Below are 18,658 nucleotides of genomic sequence, written 5' to 3'. Positions count from 1 at the left end.
GTGTGTGTCGCTCCCTTTGCGACAGCCATTTCGAATAGATAACAAATTGAAATTGAAATCACGCAGCACATGTTTTTCACATAAAAAATGCTGAGAAGATGAAAACATAAGCTCAATGTTTCTTTTCAACATTATAAACCGAGTTATAAACAGAGAGGAGACACGATGTTCAGATTTTCTTTTCGTATTTATGATTGGCATTTTATATACAAGAAAATATATGCAAAACAAAGACCACGTACCTATATATACGTATACATGTTAGCGGTCGGAATGAAATTCAAAAACGTAACATCCGTTTCATCGATATATTAGATTAGATTAGTGAAGGAATTTTTCGTTACATGGTTATATGGTAAAATGGTTATGATACAATTTACAAACGAACTTTGTTATGACGGTTTTATAAATAAAATGAAATTTGTAACCATGAGTCTAGTGGAACAAGAGAGAAAACCAATCTAATTATGATCATTTTTGTTAGTTTTCTTCGGTTAAACGAAAAGCTGAAATCGATTTGTGGCTCACATTTTCTTTTATTTACTGTCAATCAGATCAGTTTTCTATTTACTCCTCATAAATATGTCTTACATTCGTTTATGTTTTCTAATATTTGCTCGAACTGTTGCAAAATGTAAAGACAAAATACTTAAAGACTGTCAATCATTGTCTGTGACTATTGTGTCATTGTGGCTTCATCATTACAACGTTTACATTTAAGCATCTCAATTAATTTCGACAAAACCTTAAAATTTGAAGTGAAACACTGCACATTTTCTTAAAATAAATTTATTTACGTTAACGGAATCCGTAGAACGGATGTAAGTATAATGTATATATGCTATCATCAGGGACTATTTTTTTTTTAGAAATTTTGTGAAATTTGAGAAATTCTTTGAGAAATTTTGTGAAATCCGATTTCTCAAAATAATCTCTGGTTTTAATGTAATGACCCATGTCCACGTGAAGCGCAAGATGTCTTATTCGATCTATGCTAACTTGGTTTATTATACTTGGTATATAGTCCTGTTTGCAGCACTTTTGTTTGGCTTGGCTTTTCTGCCGACTTCAGTAGAAAGACTCGAAACCATCAGAAAAATCGTACTTTCAACTGCCGGAAATGGATAGTTGTTTGTTTATCACGTGGACAAAATAGAAAATTGAAACACTAGCAAAGATAGGTCGAGTTAGTGTTACTATTTTTCCCCGTGTACCACGTTTTTTATCAACACAAAAAAATTATTGAAAATTTTGTCTCTGCTCCGTTTTCACCGAATGGAGCGGGAACAAAATAAAGATTTTCACCATTGAGTCAATTCTCAGAATATGCAGTTTTCTCAACCCATTTCAATTTTCGCAGATCTATTTCAAAATAGTTATTTGTAACCTAGGAAAAAAGTTGGAAATTTTATTTTAACAGTGTTGTTTGTGGCTGGATGCCAAAGCGTAGCGATTTTCTACCCGATAAAATGAAAATTCCTATTTTTTCCCCATGAATTTTCATTTTTATCCCCAGTTTAGTAATGGATTGTACATGCTGAGAGCTTCAAAAGTAGTGCTAAAAACAGGAAAAGTACGGTCTCGACGCGTTTATCATGTAGAACTATTAAAACTCAATTTTTAAATTAATCACATGAAAGATTTAATTCCATAAATGAGGCCATATTTAATGTCTTTAGCAGCATATGCACCGCAGCATTCTTTTGCAAATCTTTATGAATTGTAGTTATGAGAAACTGCAATAGGAAACGTTTTCTGTGTTTCGAAAATGGTAAAGTTTTTATGTTCCAGAGGATGGAATGTTTGAAAATTTCTTGGAAATACTTTAGCCATTACACGAACATTTATCGTGCTGAACGTCCTATACGTTTCATAAAATATAAAATGAACAAATATAGTAAATTTGATCCAGTTATAAAAAAGTGTGACAAATTAAGTGGTAAAATACGTTGCCATAACTTTCTTCATTTACTGTCACGACGATAAGCATTTTTCACTTTCAAAGCTCAAGAAAAATTTATTTGAGAGAAGACAATGATTCCAATTATCGAGTGATGATGGGCCATCATTGATGACTAATCACATATCCTGATTATCAATCATAAAGCTACTCTAATGTCTTCGCTATCCGTTTATGTAATGAATACAATCATCGAAACAACTTCAGAACAACCTAATATTTGTGTCATCACAATTAACGTTGAAGATGAACCTACTTGATGTAGAAGAAATGAAATTGTGCTGTTTATTAGGTAAAATGTGACGTGTGCCTTCGTGACGACAGGCGTTTCCAACATTAATCTTTATATGACTTGGTTCATAAGTTTTTTTTGTGTGATAAACTACTCATAATTGAGTTTGGAAAGTTTTATTTGGGGATATCGCTTCGTTCGGAGTATGATAAGTTTATTGCAGAGTAATATATTTTTGGAATCCTCTGTGGGAATCGGGGCAGCAGCTAGAAATTTTTTGGATATCGTTTATCCCGATCGTGGTAAATTCGTTAAATCTGTTACTTCATTTGATTGAACATCTCTTACTTTGTTTGTTATTTGGCTGCATATGGAAATGATACTTAGAGCCCAACGCTTATATTTTGACGTCTTTCTCGAGCAACAGATGGTTGTTGCTAAAAGGTTCTAGCTCTAATCAACTACAGGCAAAAATTGTAGATGTCCATAGCTCTGTCAGTGCTTTGAGATGTCACTTTCGAAAAACTCACCTGTAGCAGGTAATCTACATTATCTTCCGCAACTGTATTTTTTGCATGGGGCGCTACAGCTGTGGCAGCTACCTGTAGACAAAGTAGATGATTAGATTAGATTAGATTAGATGGGAGGGTGTAAGCCCAGCACCTAAGCCTCAGATGGGCCTGTTGTGCTATTGTACAAGTCTCTTGATCATATGGACTGTGATTTTACATCATATCTCTCCCGACTTAGATTGTTCACAAATCGACCGTGTGTTAACGTCCCATACGTTGTGAATTCTCCAAGCCGTGGGTGGTATGCGAATACCACAACCATCACTAATTGACCTGTACATTTTCCCAAAGATGGCGCTATCAACATTGTCATGTTGTAGCTCTTTCTACTATTGACATTATGTCGATATGGTTTCTTTTATGGAGAAAGCGAATGTTGGGTTTTTTGATATTTCCGACTTTGTTACGGTTACGGCTATTAGTTTTAGGTAATAGCAAGTGTCTAATCACCATAGGCCATGAGTTGCCTCTTCGTATAAATCGCCATGCCACCATGTGACTGAACTCGTTCTGGCGTTGCAGGTTGTAGCGTTTGAATGATTCGTATTTCGTCATATCCCTTGACATCCATACAACGTATCAATCAATAGATCTGTTAAACCTCGCGGTCATTTTGGAGTACAAGATAGTTTCTGTATCTTGGGATTGTACCACAGCAAATTTGTAAAAATTTGCTATGTGGTTTTGGGGTGTCAAATGAGAACCCGAAGCGTTTGTACCTTACCTGCACTAAAATTGACTGCCAGATGCCATACGGCAATGTGTCATTTTCGTACATTAATCGAGCACGTAATTTAGCATTAGCTTCTGGTAGAGTCGATTGTTAATCCGTAAACCGACGCCACGAAGCACATGTTAAATAACAAAGGAAATAACACAATTGTTGATATCGCACAATGAGGCGAGAACGACTTTATTGATCAAAGAGAAAATGACCTACGAGAACAACACTTTGACTTCGTTAATAAAACCTTTAAAATAATTTCACCATTTAAACATTACAGCAAAATAAAAACACCAAAGCCGTAAAAGTTGGCACAGAAATTAGACAAAATCGAAAATGAATTCACACACAGCCACACAAAAGAAACACTTTTAGAGAGCAACGCATAAACACGTCCGTTCTCTGTGACTGCCGTTGTCCAACTGTAGACAAAGTAACCTGCAACAGCTGAGTTTTTCAAAACTTTTTTGTCAGCGAACGCACTTCAAGCATGAACGGTACCATATATAGAGTACTGAAACTGGGCAGTGTATCAAACAAAATTGTGGCAATGAAATAAAATTGGATACAATTTGTCATACAAAATAATACTCCATTTGACACCTGTCACTCGAAGCACTATTGCTTGAAACGCGTTGATAGTTGATATAATAGATACACCACTGTCAATATACCAAGACTGTTCTACATGTTTTATTGATTATGCGTTCAGTCCTATTTTCTCACGAAAGTGAATGAACTTGTAATTCGACGTTATTACTTAACTTACAAAATAACTTACTTATACTACTACTCTATATCGTGATCAATCAACTGTAATCCCATTCAGCATATTTCTAGAGCTGATCTTTATCTTAACACTATGGTAATTAGTGTGGAATCACGAACAAAATATATTAGAAGATTATACGTATTCGAATAGCCTCGTTGTTATATTTACAACGCCATTCTGTCGAAATGTACAAATTTTTAGCACACCCTAATCAAAATTATTATTTAAATAATGATAAACGGCTAAGCAAATCCAATTCGAATTAAGTTCACGCGGGCAAAAGTGAAAAGAAAAAAAAAGTTTTTTTATGGAATTTTTTGTTTTTCGTCGAAAAGCTTTTTTTCCACACACATACACTAAATCACGAAAAACAATAATAATATTTACGGGGTGTGCTGAAGACATTTACGGTTTTTCTCTTCACATTTCCAGGTAATACAGAAAACTTCAAACCACCCTCCCCCATTTTTTGAACTTCCGACAGGTCGTACTGCCATTAATCAACAAAGAAAGAGAAAATATGCCCGGGTGGTTGTATTTATACACGTATACAAATATGACTGCGATTCCATCCCAGCCAATGTGTTATAATATTAACCTGGCAAGCAGAGCAAGATTTAGCATTTAAGGAAATGTTTTATGTAATTAGCGGTTATATGTGAAAAATTATGTGTGCGGGCGTATAGAAAGAAATCATCTTTGCGTTTTATATTTTTATTACGGGCACAGATACAAATCACGGTAAAATAAGAGGTTTTTTTTTGGATGGGTTGAAAAGACATTTCTAAGTTGATGCATGCATTAGAGATGAGTATATTAGTTTCAAAATGTCGTATACGTGAAATATGAGGGTGTTTTTTGATGGCGCTTATGATACGCAGAGAGCTTTTATGAATATATATACGATAAGAACACCAGCTACGAGCAATGCTTATTTAGTTATACAAGTCCCAAACATTTGTGTTTGGGGCTCGGTACAGCAAGTATGACGTCATCTTTAGAAATTGTTGCTCGTAACCGGCAGGGAATTGGTATTCTCACCCTTGCACAACTCTTCAATATGACACAAGAAGAATAAAAACGAACCTGCTTATCATCGGAGTTTATATGAGGTGATAGTAATAGTTAACAAGGGATGGAAAGTCGAAAAGTTAAGTTTTCGTCTGCTGATCGGACACGAACAATAATGGCACGCAACTATTTCCAATACTAAGACGGAGTATTGATTGAACTATGAAAAATACGCAAAGACAATTTCTTGGAAAATTCCTTGCAGTTTATGGTTCGCCTTGGAAGATATGGAAGGAGGATGGTAAAAGAGAAATGATAGCCTATCACTGATAGGAATTTTAATCTTTATTCGAGAAATACGATACAACCAAGTGAAGGTTTTTTTCTGACATATGCCACGGTAGAGTAAAGTACACCAGGAAGGAGCGCTTCATTTGACTAGGGACTGAATTATCTAGTAGTCTTATTTTTTGCGAATAAAATTATTAAATTTAGCACATACGCCCGGTGTTCGGATGTCAAAATTACTTAACTAGAAGAATAATTCAGAAATTACACTTCAGGTCTATATTGTTGTCTCGTTTTCGCTTATATAATAAGCAAGCCTCGACTTCTTCGTGACAAGTGTGTAATATATATTATGTTCATTTGAGTTCATTTTCATACAAAGTGTTAGGTCGCCTCTTTGAAATTTCAAAAATGAAACGCTCCTGCCTGTTTTTTTACTCTGCCGTGCATGCATATACCCAAAATGCTTTCTCGGGTCTTCAGTGAAAGTGGCAGAGTGTTTCACATTAATTTTTAACGGTGCGTGTGTCAATTGACCATAACCACCATAAGGTTACAAGCCATAGCCAATATTTGAAACCATCTGCAAATGGCATGGAGATACTTAATACTTTGCAAACAAGACATTACACTCTAAACGACTTGATGTCATAAACTTACACAATTTTTCCACTACAATAAATAGTTACTAGCGGTTAATAATGAGCACGGTTCAGTGACGTACATACTCAGATGTCCTATACATTTACTCTCTATAATATAAATATGAAAATATGATTAATAATGCCAACACTTACATGGCAAATTTATGTATATCAGCATGGGTTTTCCTATTCTACCACTGCCTGGGCTTAAATGAAAGCACTACATTAGCTTCTACGAAATAAAAGGATTTGTTGGAACTTACAATCGACAAAGGAGATGTTAGGACCGTTTTAAGGTTGAAACCTAAATCTATCTTTTGCCTTTTCCTGTATCCTTTTCACCATATTCCGACTTGATTGATTTGGAAACAAACAAGATTTGAATTAATGTTATGTACGAATCTACTGTACGCCTACTTGTGGGCACGCATGTAAATCGTGTTATAGTTTTGGTAAACTGGAGGACGTTCGTATTTTGTATCCAAATTTGAACTGTAATTCATATCGGTTACATAATTAAATTTCGTTCACAGATTATTATTGTTATTTAACTTGTAGTATTTGCATAATCGATCGTATTTGCTACATTTGCCAACGCAAATATTTGCAGGAAGAATTTTATCTATGCCTATAAAGCGAAGGTGTCCTTAAGCAATTCGCTACACAGTCTATTTTCGACGGAATTCGGAACTGGATCAAATTTTCTAATTCTTTTTTGTATCGACTCTCTTACAGTAGAACATAGAACGCATCGTAATAAAGTGGGCATTTTAATCAAAACATAGTATTTATTGGAACTTGTTTATCAGTTCATATGTGTGACAATATGAACATGAGAGCCAGTTAATTATCAGAATTTTAGTAGTCCTCTTCCAACTATCAACGTGATAGACCAACGTGATGATTCAGCTACACCAATTCGATATTCCTTCATTTCTACTCCTACACATCTCCACTTGCTTCAAATAAAATTGTGAAACTCCGCCGGAATTGTTTATTTTGAGTTTTAATTGATTGTTCTTTCATGATCAATTAGTTAAACGATGTTGATGCTGTGAGAAGAACATTTATAACAAACGAACACAGGTAAAAATGCATTAACAAACACAATCAACGTAATCATTAACCCTCTGCCAAGCATTACCGGTGTAGGAATACACCCCATACCATCTCTGTATCTACACACCGTCATGTGTATCACAAATAATTCAAATAAGGTAAATTCAAATAAATAAACGGTTTTGGGCGGCTGGTTCTTTATGTAATCGTTTCAAATGGATGTTATAATATTTCGTAGCTGGAGCTTCTCTCATTCCTCAGTAATTGAAAGCAATGAAGCAACACACCAAACATTTTGTTGAAACAAGGAATTTACCAAATTAAAATTGATAAGTTTCGTAAATGAAAGGAAAATTTGATGTTTCTGTATCTACCCATTATAATACTTTGAAAAATAAAATAAATCAAAATGGGTTTCAGCTGAAACATTGTTTCAATTACTCGCGAATTATTATTGTATTCGCAAAATGATTTAGCGTCATTGATATTTGAAAAGAAAGTTTTGAAATGTGAGGAGACGCTAAATTGGTGAATAAAAGTAAGGAGATCAACGTATTATGTTTGGAAACTTGAAACAGATGTTATGGTCTACCGAAGAAAATTCCATCCATTCTTCGTATCAAACGTATTATGGTGTCACGTGAAGAATGAAATAGTATTTTACTGCAATAGACGAGAGTAGGACACCGCGGGGAAAACCACTTCCGTCCTATAAGATTTATTACAACTATTCGAGTGTTCGATTATTTTAGACTCTATTAGAATGGTCTACTGGGCATCACAATACAAAAAATTACCTTCGAAATTACAGGCGATGTCACCAAAATTCAGACATAATTTTGCATCAGCTGGTCTACTCATGCAAACAACAAATAAAACTGTTGATAGTTTGCTTGTATGAGTGTACCAGCTGTGATACAAAAATTTAAGATTAGCTTCACTCTTCGCTTTTCATTTCGCTTTGAAGTAAGAATTATTTATGAGTGAAGATTTAATGTCGGAAACATAAATAAATCCTAAAAATTTTTAACCAGCAATTACACGCAGCTCAGCTTGACAAAATGCAAAATCGCTTTATAATCGAGACTATGACACTTTCACTTCAATCAATCTAGTCTGAAAAGTCGAAACTACACCATCATTTCCATTTTCCTGTAGATACGATTTGTCATTTGCTAAGATATAATCGCATTTTCAAGCGATTCTCTATTGAAATATCCGTTATACACAGTCTGCAGGCTGAACAGTCGCTGAATGGGGGGAAGTGATACATGTCGGTACAACGCTAAACGGAGAAACGAAATCAACAGATGGAAATTTCATTTCATGTAATTGAAATGAGCTTTTCTGATTTGAACGTAAAATGTATTACATCACCAATACATGGCGCAATTATTGGCATTTAATTTAAATATAAAATTTTCTAAAGTAAAGCTACGCTAAAAGTTATCAGAAAAACATACCATACAGTGGCATATTATATTCAAATAGAATTTTTTAGTGCACGCAATCACTTATGTCGTCCAAAGCAATTTCACTTTTTACAATTTTATAGCTTTGACGTTGTCAAACCATAAACTTATGTGGGATGAAACTGAATTATTCCCTCTGTACAATTATTTGAAGAAATGATTGAACATGGAAACCAGGTTGTTCGTCTAATATTTATGGGATGTTCTCGATATAATCGCCTTATTCTCTCCAGGATACGAAGTGGTAAGCACAGCTTTAATAACAATTTTTTATCATAATTTGTACATCTGTTAACTAGAAAATGTTCTTCCTCCTTGCTGTCATGTTTACGAATGAAAGCATACGCCGCAGGTACGATTTCATTTTCCGAGAAAAATCTTAAGTTCTTCCATGTGCGTGTACGTTCGTGGCATTAAGGGAAAAATTCTAAATGCGGAAGGTTAGGAATATTCAATTTACGCTTTAACCTTTGTTCAGACAGCTATTTTCTACCGGTTTTTTACACATTTTTTTTGTTGCAAAGTTTTACATACAAAGACAGAAAATGGCACTTTTCCGATTGGTTTTTCATCTGGAGGAAGAGCATCTACTTACGAAAAATAAATTGTTGAAGTTATTAATTCGGTCACATTAATGTACTGTGTTTGTTGCATCATTTCAAAGTGTCGTAATAGTATGTTGTGTTACAATACGTGTAACACATCATGCTTTGTGCCAACCGAGAATTGAAATAGACAAGAGCACAAAAAATCATAATTTTCATTGTAAACAATCACTCTTCAAATTTGATCGATCACATTGCTTTGCATTTTCTCAAACGAATGCTGTAACAACTCTTACAAATTCCATATCAACACTGCTTTGAGTGTTGTAATATCACATCAAACGGGTGCTGAAATAAGTCACTTTACAACACTAAAATGAGTGCTGAAAAGAGTCGTATTTCAATTCTCGGTGGCACAAAATATGCTTTCCCAAATCTTTGTGACAAAAAGTAAAGCTTTCGTTGGCTTTTTTGAGATAAACGTTGTATTTATCACAGTTAGCAACGCGATTCAAGCAAAAGTGATCATAGTGTCTTACAGTTCAGTACCCTATCTACAGTACCACTCTAAATGGTGGATAAATTTAAGGATGCAAACAATTCAACGGCTATAAATAATTCTTTGCAGGCAGCTATGTCATCTGCTATCGACATCGACAATAAATTTATTTTAAAATGGAGGAAGAGCTCTTCATAAATTAGTTCTTATTGCAAAGTCTCTTATTAAACTAATGAAGTAGAAGATTTTGAGAATCATTATGAAGTAGCCGAAAAAATATCCAAAAGTACCGATATTATTTTACCGATAAAAAAGTAATAATTTACCGATAAAATTGTTTGCTTGTTATCTTTTATCGATCATTGATATTTTTCTATCGATAAATTATTATTTTCTATTGGTAAAGTTTTATTTTTTATCAGTAAACCATAATTTTCTATCGGTAAAATATTTTTTTCTATCGATCAATCCATTTTATCTATCAGGGCTCAAGGGATGGTTCACTAAAACGACAGATTTACGAAAATCTGCCTATTTTGGATGAATTCTGGATTCTGAATTTACAAGTATGGGGAAAGTAAATGAATAATTTTCCCACAGGTACAACTATCCACCTGTTCCCGAACAAGCTGAATGTAAAATGTTGGGATGGAAGAAAACCATGACGAATTAAAATCTTTATATATTTATACCACCACAGATGGTTTTACAGACATTCAGCATAATCCGTAATTTAGTAAACCGTTCTAACACTTGTAACCATGATGATGTACATACTGTACAAACTGTAATAATGTAAATTCCGGGAAAGGCTAATTTAATATTTAAAAGAAAATAAACAAAAAAAAAAGTCATGAAAGCAGATAAGAAAAAAAAATGTTCACTGTTCACTCTACCAGAATGGCAAACATTTTTTTTGCCAATTTTCTGTTTTATTTAAACTTATTAAGGACAACCAAATATTTTCTTAATGTACACACAATCTCAAAGAGTATAACGAAAAAATTCCTGGAATTTCCTTCTCATAACTTTATTTAATTCACCTCTCAATAAGATTGTTGCTATTTTGTCAAATTTTTAGTCTTGTACGAAGTACTGGATGGTGTAGTAAGTTTAATTTGTCGTTTGTAACATTTTGAATTCGTAGCGGAACGTAAGGCCAAAGCGTTTGCCTATGCCTAGATATACAAGATCAACAAAAAATGGTTCACACTGCAGTAGATGATCGTTTAACACTAGAAATGCGTTTCGCACTAGGAACGCGTTTCACAATAGCAATTCGTTTCGTACGCACTAGCAATACCACGTTTTAGATGATAAAGGCCGGAAAAGTTCTGAAAAAATATTTTTGACTTTTTATTTGGACTGAAAGCTAGAGGAAACCGAATCACCTTTAGATACCACGTATGTATCGAACTATATGTATGCTGCCAATTCACTACTCTCTAAATATAGTAATGACACTGTACAGTGTATCAAACCAATTCTACCAGCATTACAACAGGACCAAGTGGAACTAAAGGAGTGGTTCTATTGTAATGCTGTATCATTTACTTTTTTTACTTCGCCATTGTCGAGAACAGACGAATGGTCGTTTCTAAAAGGATATTACTTCTACTAAAAACAGTTTCAATGCATCATGTGTGTGTACATTTATGTTAAGTTATTTTAAGCTTTTCCGCAATTGTATTGTATGTGTTACATTTGAATATTTCATTCACCAGATATAACATTGGTTGGATGCTATTAAAGTTTAACAAACAAGTTTACGACAACTTTATAAATAATCTCGGATTTGTAAATGCCATTAAAACGTTTCTATCCATCATAGCTTAATTAATGAAACTAGCGATGCACCAAGGACACGAAGTGTTACAGAAATTTTGTATCATAATTATATCGTAAATAGTGTGAGGTAGCGATACAGAAATAGGAAAATTCAATTGAGGAGTGATGCAAATTGTTATATACTTCGTGTTTGAATTTGTTTGTACATTGAAAATTGTTAGAATGCAATTTTGCAGTTCTGACTTTTTAATCACATCAAATGTATCTGACTCCCCCGCCGGCAACGAAAAAATATGATTTATTGCAAAAGAGATAAATTTATGCGAATAGATGCCAAAACCACCACTACACCTAACGCTTTCATTACCAGCCCCAGCACTTTTGATTATTATTGGAGTTTCCAGTAATAAAAGTTTTAATGGTGAATATAAAAATGAAAATTATTCGCATTAAAAAATGTGAAAAATATTCTGCAAGTGGAAGTGGAAATACATTTTCCATTCAATTCTGTTTTTTAATTTCAATGAAAACTTTTCAATCACACAACGAAAACCTCGATTCATGTCTGTATACAATTTAGCAAATGGAATAACGGATCAACGTGTGCATAACGCTATCATTGGATCAGAGTGGAGATATGAATGTTTTGAAGTGAACCATCGATGCAGATACATAATGGAAATAAAGAAATTCTATTCAACTTTCTAATGCACTTGATGCACATAAAGTTATTAAATTTGCAGTGAGGGTGCATTTATCAAAAAGAAAGAAAATTTTACGATTCGTGTTCTTCTTCTATTTATTCTATCAAACCGTACACTTAAGCTTGGCATAAAGGATCATGCATTATTTATGAAATAGAAAAACTTCTTCAACAATTTTCCGCAGGTGAAAATATTGTTTGTCTGTGACCCAGTTATTAACGTTATATTGAGTCGTACTTATAAGAAAAATAGCGATAGGACATAAATCATTTTCATGAGTGTTTTTAGAGCTCCTTTTATGAGAACGATTTATTATCGTATTTGTTTCACTTTCATCTCGGTTATTATAGTCAGTCATATTGATTTATGTACTGATTTCTTACGAAATGTTTTTTTCCCTCACCTAGTAAAATTCATATAAAGCATAAAGTTGGCACAGCTAGCAAAATATATACGGACAGGTTTCGATTACAAACAATACAGGGATCATTCGAGCGGTTGGAGTCAAAGAAACTTAATCCACTATCGATAATTCGTAGCAACAAAGTGCTATTGACACAACTGCGAGTGTACCTACCTAATATCAGAAAGTAGCGTTTATCCCAATTGTTGAAGCGAAACTTTATTGTTGAGGTTGGTCTACAATAAATTAATCGACAGAGGAAAAGAGGTGTACAAAATTGACTTCCAATTGTCATAGCAATTGACGCCGTAAGTGCGGTCGAAATTCAAAATGGAAAGTGCGTAATACTTTCTGACGCAGCGTCATTTTCATACAAGGAAACGTTGAAATTTACTTTTTGGTTCACTTTTTCATCGAATCTTGAAATTCAAATTTTAGGCACACTTACTGCGTGAATTAGTACTTCGCCATTCATAGATGATAGGGTAGGCTGGAAATGTATCGCTAGATTACAATTAAATGTGTTGGTTCTTCTGTTTAACCTGTTACAGACGGCAAGCATATGACCAGTATTATTATTTGGTCTATTACTTCCATCGATCAAAGTATTTTTGGATCGGTTGATTTCAAATCTTGTACTTCAATTTTTTAACATGCATTTTCCTATAAAAAGGACCATATTACGTGCTTCTCATTATTTTTATCGTCGTTATCGATACCAGATGAATAGCCTAATGTGACAGCATTGCGTGTTTAACTTTTGTTTTTATTCGTTCGATGGAAGATATTTTACTTCATTAGTTTTACTTTGGACCGAGGTTAAAACTACGCGAGCAAACTCTGTCCAACCTACTTCTATTGGCCACCAATAGCAAATTCACGCCATAAGTGCGATCGAAATTCAAAATGGAAAGTGCGGAGGTCTTTCTAACGTAGCGTCATTTTCATACAATGAAGCGTTGAAATGTATTTTTCAGTTCACTTTTTCATCGAATCGTTCACTTAAAATTCAAATTTTAGGCTCACTTACGGCGTTCATAGCAACTGTCGCAATCTTTGCTCTCGAGATAACACTAGCCAGAGAGTTTACAAACGCAAAACACCTAGCAGGGTAATATAAAAACATAAAGTAGTACGTTAATCGAAGTATGCGAATATTTCCATACCTTTTTTTCATAATGTCATTGCAAAATTACCATTAATGCTGCTAATGGTATTATTGGTATCAAAAAACTACTCTATTTGACGTGGTAAAACCTCTATTACCCTGCTAGGTGCTTTGAAAAATGTTATTTTTGTCATCGTCGTTGATAACAGATGATAAGTCAACTCTAAAAGCTTTAATCACACTTTCATTGGCCTCCTAATTTAAAGATACTATCTTAAAACTAACCGCTTTCCCATTTTGATAGTCATCAATTTGTACTATCTATTGAGTTTTAATATAACTTCGATATCTTAAGACCAACTACCAAATTCCTCGATTCGATTTCAAAAGTTTTTTTAAATATAAAATAGTAAAACATTAGTACTGTAGTTAGTTGGCTTACGTTTTCAGCAGGACCATTGTTAAGAAATTTTGAAATATTTTCCAAAAAATTTAGTAGAAATTTTGGATGTGTAAACACTTTTCCTTGGCAGTATTTGGTTTCTATTTTTGTGATTATTTAAGTTTAGTAACGTCGTATCAACTTAAAAAATAGAAAGATCCATCATTTGATATCTTTACTTATTACTAAACCAGAAAAATGTGATAGAAAAGGTTTTTATAGCTCAGAAACTTTAATCATAAAGTGAGACTAGAAGGAATTAACAATTTTTTAAAATGGCGATGCCGTGGGGTGGCTCACTTCTTTTGATTAACATGATTACACAGTGATTGACGTGGTTAACCAGTGATTAACAACTGATTCACCACTGATTAACAAGGTCAAACATCAGCTACAAATCGTGATTTTTTTAAATGTAAAACAGTCTTTTATCCCAAGTAATCACGGTTAATCGCTGTTTTAAGAACCAAAAGTAAGAATCGAGCTCTAGCTAGGTCGTTCCCTTTTATTGACCAAAATATATCTTTGTTTAAAACAAACTAAGTAAAAGACTGAGTTTCGGAAAGATTTATGGTTATTCGAAATTTTTTTAATTGAGTGTAAGAAAAGGCGACAGATTCGGGTGAGATTACTTTTTTCTTTCTAGAAATCTGTCCGAGATTAGGTCTACCGATTTCGAAACCTAAGCAAAACCTAAAAGAAACATATTTTAAATTAGGTCTTGAATCTTGACTTGTCTGATACCGGTAAAATCATAAATAATCTTCATATTTAAACTATCTACTGAATTGAATATCGAAAGCATTTTCACCGACGCAATTTTTACATGGTCTCATTCAGTTTAGGACAAACCAACTGAGTATGGGATATAATAGAGATATTTCAGAAATAAAAGAAAAGTAACTCGTTAACGATATCAACTTAAAAAAAAAGTTCTAAACCTCAACGTTGAAAGATTTTTCAATTTTAAATGGGAAACCTTTTCCAAATTAACATCCCCTTCGAACGTAAAACCATAAATTTTGTCAGTTTCTGTTACGTTTTTCATCGAATATTATGTCGTTGTTACATTGATACGAACTTACCTCAAAATAGATAGCATAAAAGCATTAAAGAAGGAATGAAAAGTTTATGGGCACGACAATGTTGTATTCGAAATAAGAAAATTAATTCAAAAACTCCAGGGAAAGAAATTTTTTTCGAGTTTTTTTTTAACGTATCGATGACAAAATCTGGACTAACTAAATTAATCTGTCGATTATAAAAAACCAATTAGCATAATTGAATAATCGACCCACTCTTTAACTTTTCTTTTTGAAAAAGTTGTTTTCATATTTCTATTTGAAAATTATATTTTCAACCCGCCGCTTTCATATGCTAATTTGAAAGGAATCCTTTCCTAGTTAGTGCCTTGAATAGTTAATATTTTTATGTTTGCATTTTACAAACCAATTTATTCTTTACAGTTAGCTAGCCATTATAATCGAAATACCTTTCTCGTAATATATATTATATCAGAAACACTCTTTTACCATTAAACTATATTAAAGGACGGTCATTTCCGCAAAAAGCCATTATCTATATTTAGAATTCACGCCAATAAACGAGAAAATTTTCGTTTCTTTTTAAGTTTATCACAAAGTCACTTTCTATTTACTTCCGGATAATTAATACCAACAATACACCAGTCTTTTACTGTCACTTAAATATATTTCTTGCAGGATATCAACATCACAATAAAGTCACATTGGTTGCGGCCCCCCTTTCTTGTGTGTGAATAGTGATATAAAAGAAAATAGCACACACGAAAAACCATTCAAAAAATTATTATTTTTCCTTTTCTTCCTTTGCTCAAGCGTTTTTCTTTAATTTACTCTAGGACATTGGATATTTTTGGGGTAAATCTTTGATGTACCGGCAAGCGACCATACAATTTTAAGATGTGGTTGATTGGAAATCTCGACGATGACTGAGCGCAACATTTCCATGGTGACTGTATATAAATCCACTGGTTGTTGAGAGAAATTTCAAAAACAGTGCGCAACATTTTCCCACATATAGCTTTTCTCTGTTTGTTTCATAGCAATATCAACAGTTGCAATGCGAGCAACGGAGTGATGGGATCATAATAGGGTGAGATTTCAGTGTTTTAGTTTAGTCTTCTATTCCAGAATTTTGAAAATATTTTGAGTATTCAGAGGAAATTCGAAGACATTTTTAAGCTGACTAAGGCTTGTAAGGCTTAAGTTTATGTTGGGATCGAACCGACAAAACATTCTTTGTGAAATAACTGGGTTGTGTTATGGTCCCAATAAATTTTCCACGAACCACCCGGCATTATCACGAAACTCACACATACACCAAATGGAAAGCAAAGACCGAAACTTGGATTTTCAACAGGTGTGTAGACAAACACATTAAGTTCTTTATGTTTGTGTTTGCAAATATCAAAATTCTTCCGTGTTGAAGGCGAAAGTATGTGCTAAAAGGAAGTCGATAATGTTTTTTTTCGTAGTTTTTGTTTCTTTAACAGATAAAAGGATTACAATATATGGGCGAACGTTTAAATGTTACAATAACAGGAAGAAGGAATGTTTTGATATTTTTTTTTGGGTTGTATTAACCTTATGAACTGTCGGTTTTTAAAGGATTTTTCTAGTGTAAGTCATCGATTTCAAATATTATTATTTTTTAATTTGAAAGAATTTTTTGTTTAAAAAAAAATTTCTGACAATTTTTTTCGGTTTTTTTTTCACTATTTTGGACTATTCTTCCACTTCACCTTATAAGGTAAAAGCAAAATAAAATTTCAATTTCAATTTCAATTGTCAAAAACCAGACTCGATCATTTTATTTTGCTTTCATTTTAATAAGAAAAATAGGAAACTTTGCCAAAAAGGGCTTATGATCATTGATTGCCCGTTTGCTAGGTGAGGCTGCTACTTTTGTCGACAATGGTTCATATACAATTTTTCTAAGAAAATTTTTCTTCTGGTGCTTTTGTTGTTGAGCTCTCGAAGCGAAGGCAACAAACGAGAGGGAATACTTCGTCTCCATCTCAGTCAGCTTACATCGTAGAGAAGCCAGATTTGTGTCATTAGGAACAAGGAAGGAACAAGATTTTATGTACAGGAGTAGGATCCTCATCTTTAAAAACATAACTTTTCCGAACTAGTGTTAAATTGTTCGTTGTTCTTTAACTTATACCAACGCACTTCAAGCAAAAGTGCTATTGATGACAGCTGCCAAATAGAGCAAAAAAGAAAATATAAATCATGCCCGCACGTTAGTTAGCGGGCGTGACGCAAGTCCACTACCAAAAATGTTTTAACAAAATTTTTTTGAGGATGGCGGAGCATATTTACAGCAAGTTTTTTAGTTCTCCCTCTTAACTCCAATGACCCCCAAACTTAGATATTTGGAATCTGGGCATCAATACGAGTTCAACGAGCTATCACACGTTACTACAGCTTCAAAATTGGCCGAGATATTGAACTTCGAAATATTGATGTTTGTATGAAAATAAGCAAAATCTCGAATTTTCATGTAATGAAAATCGCCTACGTTAGTTAGTTAGTTAGTTAGTTAGTTTTAGTTAGTTAGTTCCTATGAAAAAGGACGATTTCGTAACTCCTAAACGTTTCTTACGATTTTCCTGAAATTTTGGTTATAGGTCAATCTCGGGCCCTAGATCAAAATAAGATTTTAAAAAATGGGGGTATGCAAGCGTTTTTGGGAGCTAGGACTCCTGGAAGTTTCCATACAATGCCATATAACAGCGTGTGTTGTGTGTGTGTGTGTGAAAAGAAATAATTTTTTTTCAGCTAATAATTATGAATGTTGGAAAAAGTGTTTTGATGGATTTGGGTTATTTTCGTCATAAATCATGTGTTCCAAGGTTGGTTCCTAAATTTTGGGATGAGAGATGATTCCTTTGGTACTTCCTAACTTCCATTGGATTTTTCAATGGATTTGAGTTATTTTCGATATAAATGAGGTGTTCCAAGGTTGGTTCCTAGATTTTTGGATGACAGATGATTCCTCTGGCGCTTCCTTACTTCCATCGGATTTTTCGATGGATTTTAGTTATTTTCGACATAAGTGAGGTGTTTCAAGGTTGGTTCCTAAATTTTGGGTATGACAGATGATTCCTCTGGCACTTCTTAACTTCCATCGGATTTTTCGATGGATTTGGGTTATTTTCGATATAAGTGAGGTGTTCCGAGGTTGGTTCCTAAATTTTGGGATGACAGATGATTCCTCTGGCACTTCCTAACTTCCATTGGATTTTTCGATGGATTTGGGTTATTTTCGATATAATTGAGGTGTTCCGAGGTTGGTTCCTAAATTTTGGGATGACAGATGATTCCTCTGGCACTTCCTAACTTCCATTGGATTTTTCGATGGATTTGGGTTATTTTCGATATAAGTGAGG

The 18,658-nt window shown here is 33.7% G+C and overlaps 1 protein-coding gene across 1 annotated transcript in view; it reads right to left on the bottom strand.

Annotated features, from left to right (window-relative positions):
* The window catches only part of LOC119071890, an 89,932-nt gene extending 73,749 nt beyond the window's left edge, over nucleotides 1–16,183 (bottom strand). The window contains exon 1 of the mRNA XM_037176989.1: nucleotides 15,756–16,183. The gene's annotated coding sequence lies outside the window, so the exon portion shown is untranslated. The remainder of the gene's footprint in view (nucleotides 1–15,755) is intronic.
* Nucleotides 16,184–18,658: the final 2,475 nt, after the last annotated feature.

The sequence above is a fragment of the Bradysia coprophila genome, assembly GCF_014529535.1.
Source record: "Bradysia coprophila strain Holo2 chromosome IV unlocalized genomic scaffold, BU_Bcop_v1 contig_5, whole genome shotgun sequence".
Classification (NCBI taxonomy): domain Eukaryota; kingdom Metazoa; phylum Arthropoda; class Insecta; order Diptera; family Sciaridae; genus Bradysia; species Bradysia coprophila.
This window is presented reverse-complemented; position numbering and strand designations above follow the sequence as displayed.